The sequence below is a fragment of the Triticum aestivum genome, chromosome 1A, assembly GCF_018294505.1.
Source record: "Triticum aestivum cultivar Chinese Spring chromosome 1A, IWGSC CS RefSeq v2.1, whole genome shotgun sequence".
In the NCBI taxonomy this organism is placed as follows: Eukaryota; Viridiplantae; Streptophyta; class Magnoliopsida; order Poales; family Poaceae; genus Triticum; species Triticum aestivum.
Genome location: NC_057794.1, coordinates 258,792,768 through 258,803,857, shown reverse-complemented (window position 1 = coordinate 258,803,857; position 11,090 = coordinate 258,792,768). Strand labels below are relative to the sequence as shown.

Below are 11,090 nucleotides of genomic sequence, written 5' to 3'. Positions count from 1 at the left end.
CGAGGCCGAGTACCCGGTCCCGCCGGACATGCGGGTACCCGGGGCGTGAAGGATCAGCGTCGGCAGCGTGTCGGTGCCCCCTATACCCACCGGCGCGACGCGGCGCGGCGTGCGGAGATCGCACGCATTCGCTCGTCCCTGCCGTGTGCGGCGAGGGAGGGGCCACGGCATGTCCCCGACAGCCCGCTCTGGGAGCCCTACTTCCGCCGCCGTCACGTCGAGCAGCTCGAGGCCACCAATGGCGTCGAGCCCTCCGGCAGGCTCAACGCCGTCGGCCAGCGTCGGTGGTGGGGCGTGCCCGGGCGCATGTTGGAGGCCGTCCTCGAGTACATCGAGGGCGGCAACACGCCGCGCCTCGAGTACCCCGCTCCCCCGTCCTTCACACGCCGCCGGGGAAGCTCCTGGACCCCGAGGCGCATGAAGACCGGGGGGTCCTCCTCCTCGTCCGGCGGCTCCCCCTGCCTCCACCTCCGCCCCGTCAAGCCGGAGCCCCAGGGCGCGCCTGTCAGCTCCGGCGTCCGCATCGGCGACAACGCCTCCCCCACCGGCCGCTTCGTTCTCGTCGAGCCCAAGCCGGACCCCAAGCCGGAGCCCGGCCTCCGCGGGGAGTACGAGGAGATAGCTCGGCGTGGCTTCTCCGACGAGGACGCCCTGCGGTGGGCGCGGGACGACTACCTCCGCGACGAGATGGTCCGGCAGCGCCGGGACCTGAAGGAGATCGCCGCCCGCAAGCGTGGGCGCGAGGACGAGCACGGCGTCGTGGTCCTCAGCGACGACGACGACGACGCCCCCGGACCGTCCAACCTGCCGCGCCAACCGGGGGAGGGATGCAGCAAGGACGGCGGAGGCGTCGGCGGGGGCGACGACGACGACGACGACGACGGTGACTACACGCGGTTCTACCGCCTCCTTGGCATGTAGAACCGCGTGGGCGGGCGGCGAGGCGGGCGGCGAGGGAGACGGCGGGGGTAGCCCGCGGTAGTTTTTCTCTTTTTTTGTAAAGTATGTTTAAATTTGAACGAACTTGCCGATGTTTGCATTAAATTTGAGTCGTGTTTGCGCCGTATTTGACTTTTTAAAAAACCCGCGGGGGGCCGCGACTAGGGGACATCACGCCCTCAGTGCACGGTTTAGCGCCGGTGCGCCCCGGGGGCGATTTTTGTCTCTCCTGGGGGGCCAACGGCTGAAGATGCCTTTAGAAAGAGAGGCTTGTGATGCATTGTGGCTGAAGGCACCGCTCGGGGCCAGCTGTAAGTGTGTGACCCGTTTGCGAAGAGCTGTTGACCTCAACTGCAATGTATGTTTGGCGTGTGTATAGCCTTGTGTGTTTGATGTGTCGGTATTCTAAATTGTGGGCTACTAAACGTAGTCAATAGCCTCTGTAATTAACTGTTTACGTAGGTAGATGTAGCACTACTGTCCATGTTTGTGTGTGCGTGTGTGCCTTTTTCCCCTCACGTCTAAATCATGTACTCAATAAATTAAACGATTGCACCATCATCATAAAGAAAAATAATGAGCCTAGCATAATTAAAGCCCGTGATTTACCGACCAACAATGACAACAACAAAACAAGAAGCGTGCGAGACCTTCTAGTCAATGCTCTAAAATCCAAAATTATAAAAAGAGAACTCCTTCAACCTGCTCTTTCTCAACCTCTTTTACCCTTTTTTCTTTAGGGGTGACTCCTTCAACCTTTCAAGGAAATGAGCAGACAGGTATGGCAAAAACAAAGCAATACATCTATATCTATATCTGTATCAATATAAAAAGATCAAAGAGACAGATTCAACTGATGTTAGCCATTAAACTAAGTCAATCCAACGACCTAGACTGCTCTAATGACAAGTGTTTAACGTGTTTAACATGCAATTAATATCATATCAAATATTGCACTAATCACAAAATTAACACACAAATAATACCTAATATTCATGTATAAATAATATATTGTTTAAATATTAACGTGCATTGCATGTGCGCATTTACTAGTTCCCAAGTTACAGTCGTACCCCGAATGGTTGCAAGCATCAACTCTTCTACCACCGGTCAGCGCTCTCATATCAAATGTCCACTCTCTGTAGAAGAGCTCGGACCACAGGCAATGCCCGCGATGACTGCAGCTGCACTCCAAATTGATCACGTACTCCCATGACATGGTTGACGAACGATCCTCATCCACTGCTGATTCTCCGAGAGAGATCGAGATGAGGCGCCATGATCACCGTCAAGCAAGTGCGTCCAGCCGAGACACTCTCCGGCTCGCTCTTCTTCTCTTCCTGCTCCTGTCGTCCTCGCAGCTGCGCGGCGCGAGCTCTGCGCCCGGCGAGGCAGAGGCGCTCCTGGAATGGAAGGACAGCCTGCCGCTGACCGCGGCCGCCGCGGGCGCTCTGGCCTCGTGGGACCGGGCGGCCGCCGCCAACTCCAGCTTCGCGGTGTGCTCGTGGCACGGCATGACGTGCGACGTCTTCGGCAGGGTCGTCGGCGTCGACGTGTCTGGCGCCGGCATCGACGGCAGCCTCCACGCTCTGGACCTCTCGTCCCTGCCCAGCCTCGGCAGCCTCAACCTCAGCTACAACGCGCTGGTCGGGCCGTTCCCGTCGAACGTGTCCGCGCTGCTGCTTAACATCACGTCGGTTGATTTGTCCAACAATAATTTTTCCGGGCCAATCCCGCCGGCCTTGCCTGCGTACATGCCCAACCTCGAGCACCTCAACCTTTCTTCCAATCAGTTCGCCGGCGAAATACCGCCGTCGGTCGCCAACTTGACCAGGCTTCAGAGCCTCGTTCTTGGCAAGAACAGTTTTTCCGGCGGCATACCGCCGGCGCTCGGTTCCATCTCGAGGTTGCGAGTGCTCGAGCTGCACAGCAACCCGCTGGGCGGCGCGATCCCCGCCTCTCTCGGCCAGCTCCGCTCGCTCGAGCGCATCAATGTCAGCATCGCTCAGCTGGAGTCCACCCTTCCGACGGAACTCAGCCACTGCACCAACCTCACCGTCATTGGCCTCGCGGTCAACAAGCTCTCCGGAAAGCTGCCGGTGTCGTGGGCCAAGCTGAGGAGAGTACGAGAATTCAACGTCTCCAAGAACATGCTCACTGGGGATATCTTGCCGGACTACTTCTCGGCGTGGACACGTCTCACGGTGTTTCAGGCGGACAAGAACCATTTCATCGGCGAGATCCCCGCTGAGGTCGGCATGGCGTTGTTAGGCGATCTCTCTCTCTAATACTCCATTGATTCAGATCCGAGCTACAATTCGAGAGGAGGAAGGGGAATTGGGGAAGAAAGTACAGATACACACGCAAGCCTCGCGGCCAACTAGCCGTTTGCCACCGCCTACCTCTCACACACACACTACAACCTCTTTAAGTAGTGAGTCCACTAGGCCCATTCCGGCCCAGTGAGCCGAGTGGGCAGACGAGGCTCCCTTCTGGGCCGGCCCGTCACTTGTATCAGCTTCTCGCGCTCATCTGATGCACTCCTGCTGGCCTGATCGCTGACAATTCCCCCTTTCTTAGAAGCGGCTTGTCCCCAAGCCGGAGCCCTTGGAAACATTTGCTTTAACGTCTCCTTATCTTCCCAAGTGGCGAGTTCATCAGAAGAATCACTCCAACGAACCAAAACTTGAACCAAAGAACTAGAACCACGTCTGATCACTCGCTGTTGCAAAATCTCAACAGGCACCTGAAGATGAGCATTAGAAGAAGGCAGTTGTGGAAGTGCTTCGCAACCAGGAGCCAGGACCTTCAACAGTGAAACATGGAAAACCGGGTGGACCTTACTAGAAGGAGGCAAGGCCAGCTCGTAAGCCACTTCTCCCACACGAGCAATAATCTGGAAAGGCCCATAAAACTTAAAAGCCAACTTATGATTAGCGCGTGGAGCAACATAAGACTGTAAATATGGTTGCAACTTGAGGAACACAAAATCCCCAATGTCGAACGAACGCTCAGTACGATGCTTATCTGCCTGAACTTTCATTCGCTGTTGCGCACGAGACATATGCTGCTGAACTGAATCGAGGACCACCTTGCGTTGATCAAGCCATTGTTTCAGATCTTCAGACTGAATTGTATCATCAACAGAAATACCAAAGTGACGAGGAGTATGCCCATAAACAACCTCAAAGGGTGTTTGCCCTGTAGCCGAATGCCAATTCGTATTATACCAAAACTCACACAAGGGTATCCATTGTGCCCAACGAGTGGGATGTGCACTGACAAAGCATCGAAGAAAGCATTCTACTTGGTGATTCACACGTTCAGTCTGGCCATCCGTTTGTGGGTGTCTAGCAGAGCTCATACGAAGCAAAGTGCCTGTCTTAGCAAACAACTCCTTCCAAAAAAGGCTAGTAAACACTCGGTCACGATCTGACACAATGGACAGTGGCATGCCATGAAGACGATAAACTGCATTCAGAAACGCTTCAGCCACAGACACAGCAGTGAAGGGGTGTTGCAAGGGAATGAAATGACCATACTTTGTCAACTTATCAATGACCACCAACAAACAATTATACCTGCCAGATGTGGGGATACCTTCAACAAAATCCATAGACACCATTTCCCAGGGCAATGTTGGAATTGGCAAGGGTTGCAACAAACCAGGATATGGTACACGTTCGGGCTTAGCTTGCTGACAGATCAAACAATGTTGCACAAACTGTTTAATAAAACGTCGCATTCCTGCCCAATGAAACAACTGTCTCACACGTTTATAGGTGACAGGAAAACCAGAGTGTCCACCAATTGCACTATCATGGAAAGCACTGACCAATTTATGATGCAACTGAGGTTTAGCACCCACCCAAATGCACTGATCAATGCGCAAAATACCATCTCTCAAGGAAAACTTCTTATCAGATCGAGGATCAATTGCCAATCGTTGCAATAATGCACCAGAAAAGGAATAATCAACATAGCTCTGAACGATATCTTCCAACCACAATGGTTGAACAGAAGAGATATGATGAAGTTTAGGGAGTATTTCTTGTGCAGTGTGGGGCCTCCTAGATAAAGCATCAGCAGCTCTGTTCTCAACTCCTTTTCTATAGCAAATGGTGTAAGTCAGACCAAGCAATTTAGTCAAAGCTTTTTGTTGCCAAACTGTATGCAAACGCTGGTCAGACAAACTGGCCAAACTCCTCTGATCTGTCTGAATAACAAATTCAGATAACTGCAAGTATTGTCGCCAATGATCTACAGCAAGAAGTATAGCTAAATACTCTTTTTCATAAACAGAGAGTGCCTGATTCCTGGGGCCCAAGGCCTTACTAACATAAGCTAAGGGGTGACCATCTTGCATAAGAACTGCTCCAATTCCCACATCGCAAGCATCTGTTTCCACAATAAACTTCTTTGAAAAATCAGGAAGTGCTAACACTGGTGCTGAAGCAAGAGCTTCTTTGAGGGCCACAAAGGACTGTTGTTCCACATTTGTCCAATGGAAGTACACCCCTTTTTTGAGCAACAAGGTGAGGGGCCTACTAATAACTCCATAAAGCTTAATGAACTTCCTATAATATCCAGCCAAGCCCAAAAATCCCCTTACCTCTTTAACAGACACAGGAACTGGCCAATCCTGAATAGCAGAGATCTTAGCAGGGTCAGTGGACACACCTTCACCACTGATAATGTGACCTAAATGTCCAATTTCTTGCTAAGCAAAAGCACACTTGGATAATCTGACTTGCCATTGATGCTTAAGTAACAACTGAAGTACTTCTGCCAAATGTTGCAAATGAAGTGCATAAGTAGCACTAAAAACTAGAATATCATCAAAGAAGACCACTGCACATTTCCTCAACACAGGGGACAAATCACTATTCATAGCAAACTGAAAAGTGTTAGGCCCCCCAGTCAGCCCTTGTGACATAACCAAAAACTCAAAATGCCCATTATGAGATTGAAATGCAGTCTTATACTCCTCTCCAGGGGCAAGCCTTATCTGATGATAACCTGATCTTAAATCCAATTTTGAAAACCATGAAGAACTAGCTAACTCATCCAAAAGCTCATCAATCACTGGAATTGGATATTTGCATTTAGCAGTAATAGCATTAAGATGCCTATAATCAAAAACAGGCCTCCAAGAATGGTCCTTCTTTTGTACCAACAACATTGGGGAAGAAAAAGGGCTGTTACTAGGTCGAATCACACCAGAATCCAACATTTCTTTCACTTGCTTCTCCAATTCATCCTTCAAAGCAGGAGCAACTCTATATGGTCTGATGGCAACAGGACCACAACAGGACCAGCTCCAGGAATGAGAGGGATTGTATGATCATACTTCCTTCTAGGTGGTAAAACGGTAGGGGCTGCAAAAACTGGAGCAAATTTCTCAATAAGCTCTTGAATTTCCTGAGGTAATTCAGACAGAACCATTTCTTCAGTTACTAGCAAAGCTGACAGTTCCATTACTGCACACAACTGAGGGCTAGCATCTGCACCAAGCAATGTAACTAGAGTATGGTCTTTCTGGAAGGAAATCCAATGTTCAGCCCAATCCACTTGCATTGGGCTATGAGCAACAAGCCAATCCATGCCCAATATGCCATCATAAGTCCCCAAGGGAAAAACCTTAAACCGACTAGTGAAATGATAACCAGCACAAGACCACTACCCTGTTTTTAACTGGTGAGAGCAAGGAATAAGTTTACCATCAGCCACTCTGACCATGGAGACTGGCATGTCAGAAACACCTAATAAGGAAGCAGCTACAACTGCATCAATAAAAGTATGACTATTACCAGAATCCACTAAAAAATACAGAGTGCGTCCTTGCAACTGAATTCTCAGCTTCATAGTGGACACAGCAGGAACAGTAGGATCACCAATAGCAGCTGCAGAGAATGTCATAGCATTAACTTCATTAACCATATATTCCTCTGAATTACTGAATTCATCAGGCCAACACTGTACACATTCCAACATCTCTTGAACCACATGTAACTGAATTTCCTGCTTACATTTATGATCTCGAGCCCAACGCTCACCACAGACAAAACACAATCCCTTAGACCTTCTGAATGCACGCAAAAGCTGACAATCTGTCATCAGTCGCGGGCGATTTCACAGTGTCAGTTACCTTCTTCTCCTCCAAAACTTTACTTGGGCCTGAGCGACTCGTTCCAATCAACCCTGACGATGTTGAGCGAGAAACAAATGGTATGGGTTGTGTCAATGAACTGGTTAATTCATCTGACAACAAAGCCAAAGCATATGCAGAGTCCAAATCAAGCGGCTGCTGAATGCCAACCAACATGCGCACTGCAGGTGTCAATCCTTCCATGAAACGAGTCACATAATGCACTATATTAGGGTGATCCTCATAAGCAGTTAACTAATCAAACAGTTCTGAAAATCGCTCAACATACTCTTCAACAGTGCTAGTTTGACGGATAGAAAATAACTGACGCAACAAAGTTTGGTGCTTATTACGGCCAAAACGGGACATCAACAAACTACAAAACTCTGAACAAGATGCATTAGGTGCTCTACGTTGAACAGACTCCAACCAACGAGCAGCAGACCCATCAAACAAAGATGAAGCAAAAGAGACCCACTGATTTTGCGGTGTGTTCCAAAAACGGAAATAATCCTCACATCTAGTCTGCCATAACTTCGGATTGGACCCATCAAACCTAGGTAACTCAATCCGAGGGCCAAATCCAAGTGCCTCAACAGGGACTGACGGAAATTCTCCTGAGGTGTACTGACGTGCCTAGGAGAATTGTGCTCTGAATGCATACCTCGAACCTGAGGGGGAACATACTTGGGAGCCGATCCATCAAACCCAGTCGTGGTACCTTGCACCGGCTGCTTGCTAGCAGACGGATCTCGCGGTGACGGAGGTGGTGTGGCCCCAATTTCTCCGTGGATCTCGTCGAGGTCGATGCTGAGGGCGAGCTTGACGTCGTCGATCCGCCCCAAAAGCTGATCCAACTTGGTGTTGAGCTTGGCAAGCGCGGTCACCGTCGCCTCGTTCCGCTCGGAGGAGCTCTTGGCGAGGGCGGTGTCGAAATCCGCCCGTAATAGCTCGTACATCGCCTTCGTCTCCGGTGAAATTCGATCCATAACTTCAGCGCGGCGGCGGTCAGCGAAGCGAGTGTGGTGGGGGTGGCGAGGGAATTCCAGGATGGGAGGCTCTGATACCAGATTGTTAGGCGATCTCTCTCTCTCTCTCTAATACTCCATTGATTCAGATCCGAGCTACAATTCAAGAGGAGGAAGGGGAATTGGGGAAGAAAGTACAGATACACACGCAAGCCTCGCGGCCAACTAGCCGTTTGCCACCGCCTACCCTCTCACACACACTACAACCTCTTTAAGTAGTGAGTCCACTAGGCCCATTCCGGCCCAGCAAGCCGAGTGGGCAGACGAGGCTCCCTTCTGGGCCGGCCCGTCACTTGAATCAGCTTCTCGCGCTCATCTGATGCACTCCTGCTGGCCTGATCGCTGACAGGCGTCGAGGCTGCAGTTCCTCTCCTTCGCGACCAACAACCTCTCCGGCGAGATCCCGGCGATCATCGGAAGTCTGACGAATCTGAGGCTGCTGGACCTCGCCGAGAACAAATTCTCTGGTACCATACCACGGACCATCGGCAACCTCACAAGATTAGAGACTCTTCGGCTGTACAACAACAAGCTCACCGGCCGGTTGCCTGACGAGTTGGGGAACATGAGGGCGCTGCAGAAGATATCCGTGAGCACCAACATGCTCGATGGGGAGCTGCCGGCCGGGCTTGTCCGGTTGCCGAACCTCATCTACATCGTCGCCTTCGACAACTTCTTCTCCGGTACAATCCCGCCGATTTCCAGCCGCCAGCTGACCGTGGTAAGCATGGCCAACAACAACTTCTCCGGCGAGCTGCCACCAGGGTGGGCCTGAGCGCCTCCCGCCTCATTTACCTTGGCCTGGACAGTAACCAGTTCACCGGCACCGTGCCTGCTTGCTACCGCAACTTGACCAAGCTGGTATGCATCAGGATGTCACGTAACCGGCTTACCGGCGACGTGTCAGAAGTCTTAGGATTGCATCCTAACCTTTACTACATCGATCTCTCTGGGAATTCCTTCGGCGGCGAGCTCCCGGAGCACTGGGCTCAGTTCAAGAGCCTCTTGTATCTGAACCTGGAGCTCAACAAGATCACCGGGACAATTCCTCCCGGTTTCGGTGGCATGCCTGCACTGAATGATTTGAGCCTCGCATCGAATCATCTCGCCGGCGTAATCCCTCCTGAGCTCGGCAAATTACAATTGCTCAAACTGAACCTGAGTCACAACATGTTGTCAGGACCGATCCCTCCGACACTAGGGAACGTCACAACAATGCTGCTGCTGGAGAAAATGGACCTGTCTGGGAATGAGCTCGAGGGCGGCGTGCCCGTGGAGCTCACGAAATTGGACCGCATGTGGTACCTGAACCTGATCAGCAACAACCTCACCGGAGCGGTGCCGGCTCTGCTGGGCAAGATGAGCTCGCTGAGCGACCTGGATCTCAGTGGCAACCCGGGCCTGTGCGGCGACGTAGCCGGTCTGAAATCTTGCAGCTTGTATTCCACCGGTGCCGGAGTTGGCTCACGGCGACACATCACCAAGCTGATACTTGATGTCACCGTGTCTGTTGTCGGCGCGCTGCTCTTCTTTGTCGCTACAGTGGCTCTCGTGCTCGTCCGCAAGAAGACGCGAACCGACGAAAACATGGAGGAGACAACAGCGAGCGGCAGCGGCACGACGGATCTGCAGGCGTCCATATGGAGCAAGGACGCGGAGTTCTTGTTCGGCGAGATCCTGGCGGCGACGGAGCACTTCAACGAGGCCTACTGCATCGGCAAGGGCAGCTTCGGGAGCGTGTACCACGCCAAAGTGCCCGGCGGCCACTCCCTCGCCGTGAAAAAGCTCGACGTGTCGGAAACAGGGGACGCGTGCTGGGGCATCAGCGAGAAGAGCTTCGAGAACGAGGTGAGGGCCCTGACGCACGTCCGCCACCGGAACATCGTCAAGCTCCACGGGTTCTGCGCCACCGGCGGGTACATGTACCTCGTCTACGAGCGCGTCGAGAGGGGCAGCCTAGGGAAGGTGCTGTACATGGGCGGCGAGCGCAGCAGCGAGAGGTTCGACTGGCCGGCCAGGATGCGCGCGATCAGGGGCCTGGCGAGCGCGCTGGCCTACCTGCACCACGACTGCTCGCCGCCGATGATCCACCGCGACGTCTCCGTCAACAACGTCCTTCTGGACGCCGAGTACGAGACGCGGCTGTCAGAATTCGGCACGGCCAGGTTCCTCGCGCCCGGCCGCTCCAACTGCACCAGCGTGGCCGGCTCCTATGGATACATGGCGCCAGGTACGTACACCCGCTACGCACCCTGAATTGTGCTCCGTTACTGCTTGCAAGCTCGCTGCTCACATTTGTCATCGCGTTTCTTGCTGCAGAGCTCGCCTACTTGAGGGTGACGACCAAGTGCGACGTGTACAACTTCGGCGTGGTGGCCATGGAGATCCTGACCGGCAAGTTCCCGGGCGGGCTCATCAGCTCACTGTACAGCCTCGACGAGGCGCAGGCCGGTGTCGGCAAGTCGGCCGCGCTCCTGCTGCTTAGGGACCTGGTGGACCAGAGGCTGGACGGTCCCGCCGAGCAGATGGCAGCGCAGGTGGTGTTCGTCTTCGTCGTGGCACTATCCTGTGTCCGCACCAACCCCGACGCTCGCCCGGATATGCGCACCATGGCTCAGGAGCTCTCCGCTCGCCGGAGGTCCACCTTGGACAAGCCGTTCATGGCGATCATGATCGGCGACCTTGTTAGTTTGCGAGTATGATATGTGCTGGTTAGTACTACCATTTGTACAGGTTTGTATTGTTTTTGGCGGTGGTTCTGTATTGTTCATTCCATTCGTTCGTTTCGTGTAAACATCGGTACTATGCCTGACCTGGTAGGTGATCGTTTGCACTGTAATTAAATAAGGTTGTGTCCACTGTCTAGGAGGCTCATCTAGATGTCACATCTAAGTTGATGTCATCAATTGATTGTTGTGCCTTTGGTTTGTTTGTCTGGTTTTTCTTAGGACCATCATGTCTACTTTATTAATTTG

General features: G+C 52.5%; 1 pseudogene; it reads left to right on the top strand.

The window, feature by feature from the left end:
* Window positions 1-2,207: 2,207 nt before the first annotated feature.
* On the top strand, window positions 2,208-10,817 carry LOC123116628 (MDIS1-interacting receptor like kinase 2-like; annotated as a pseudogene).
* The last annotated feature ends 273 nt before the right edge of the window (window positions 10,818-11,090 follow it).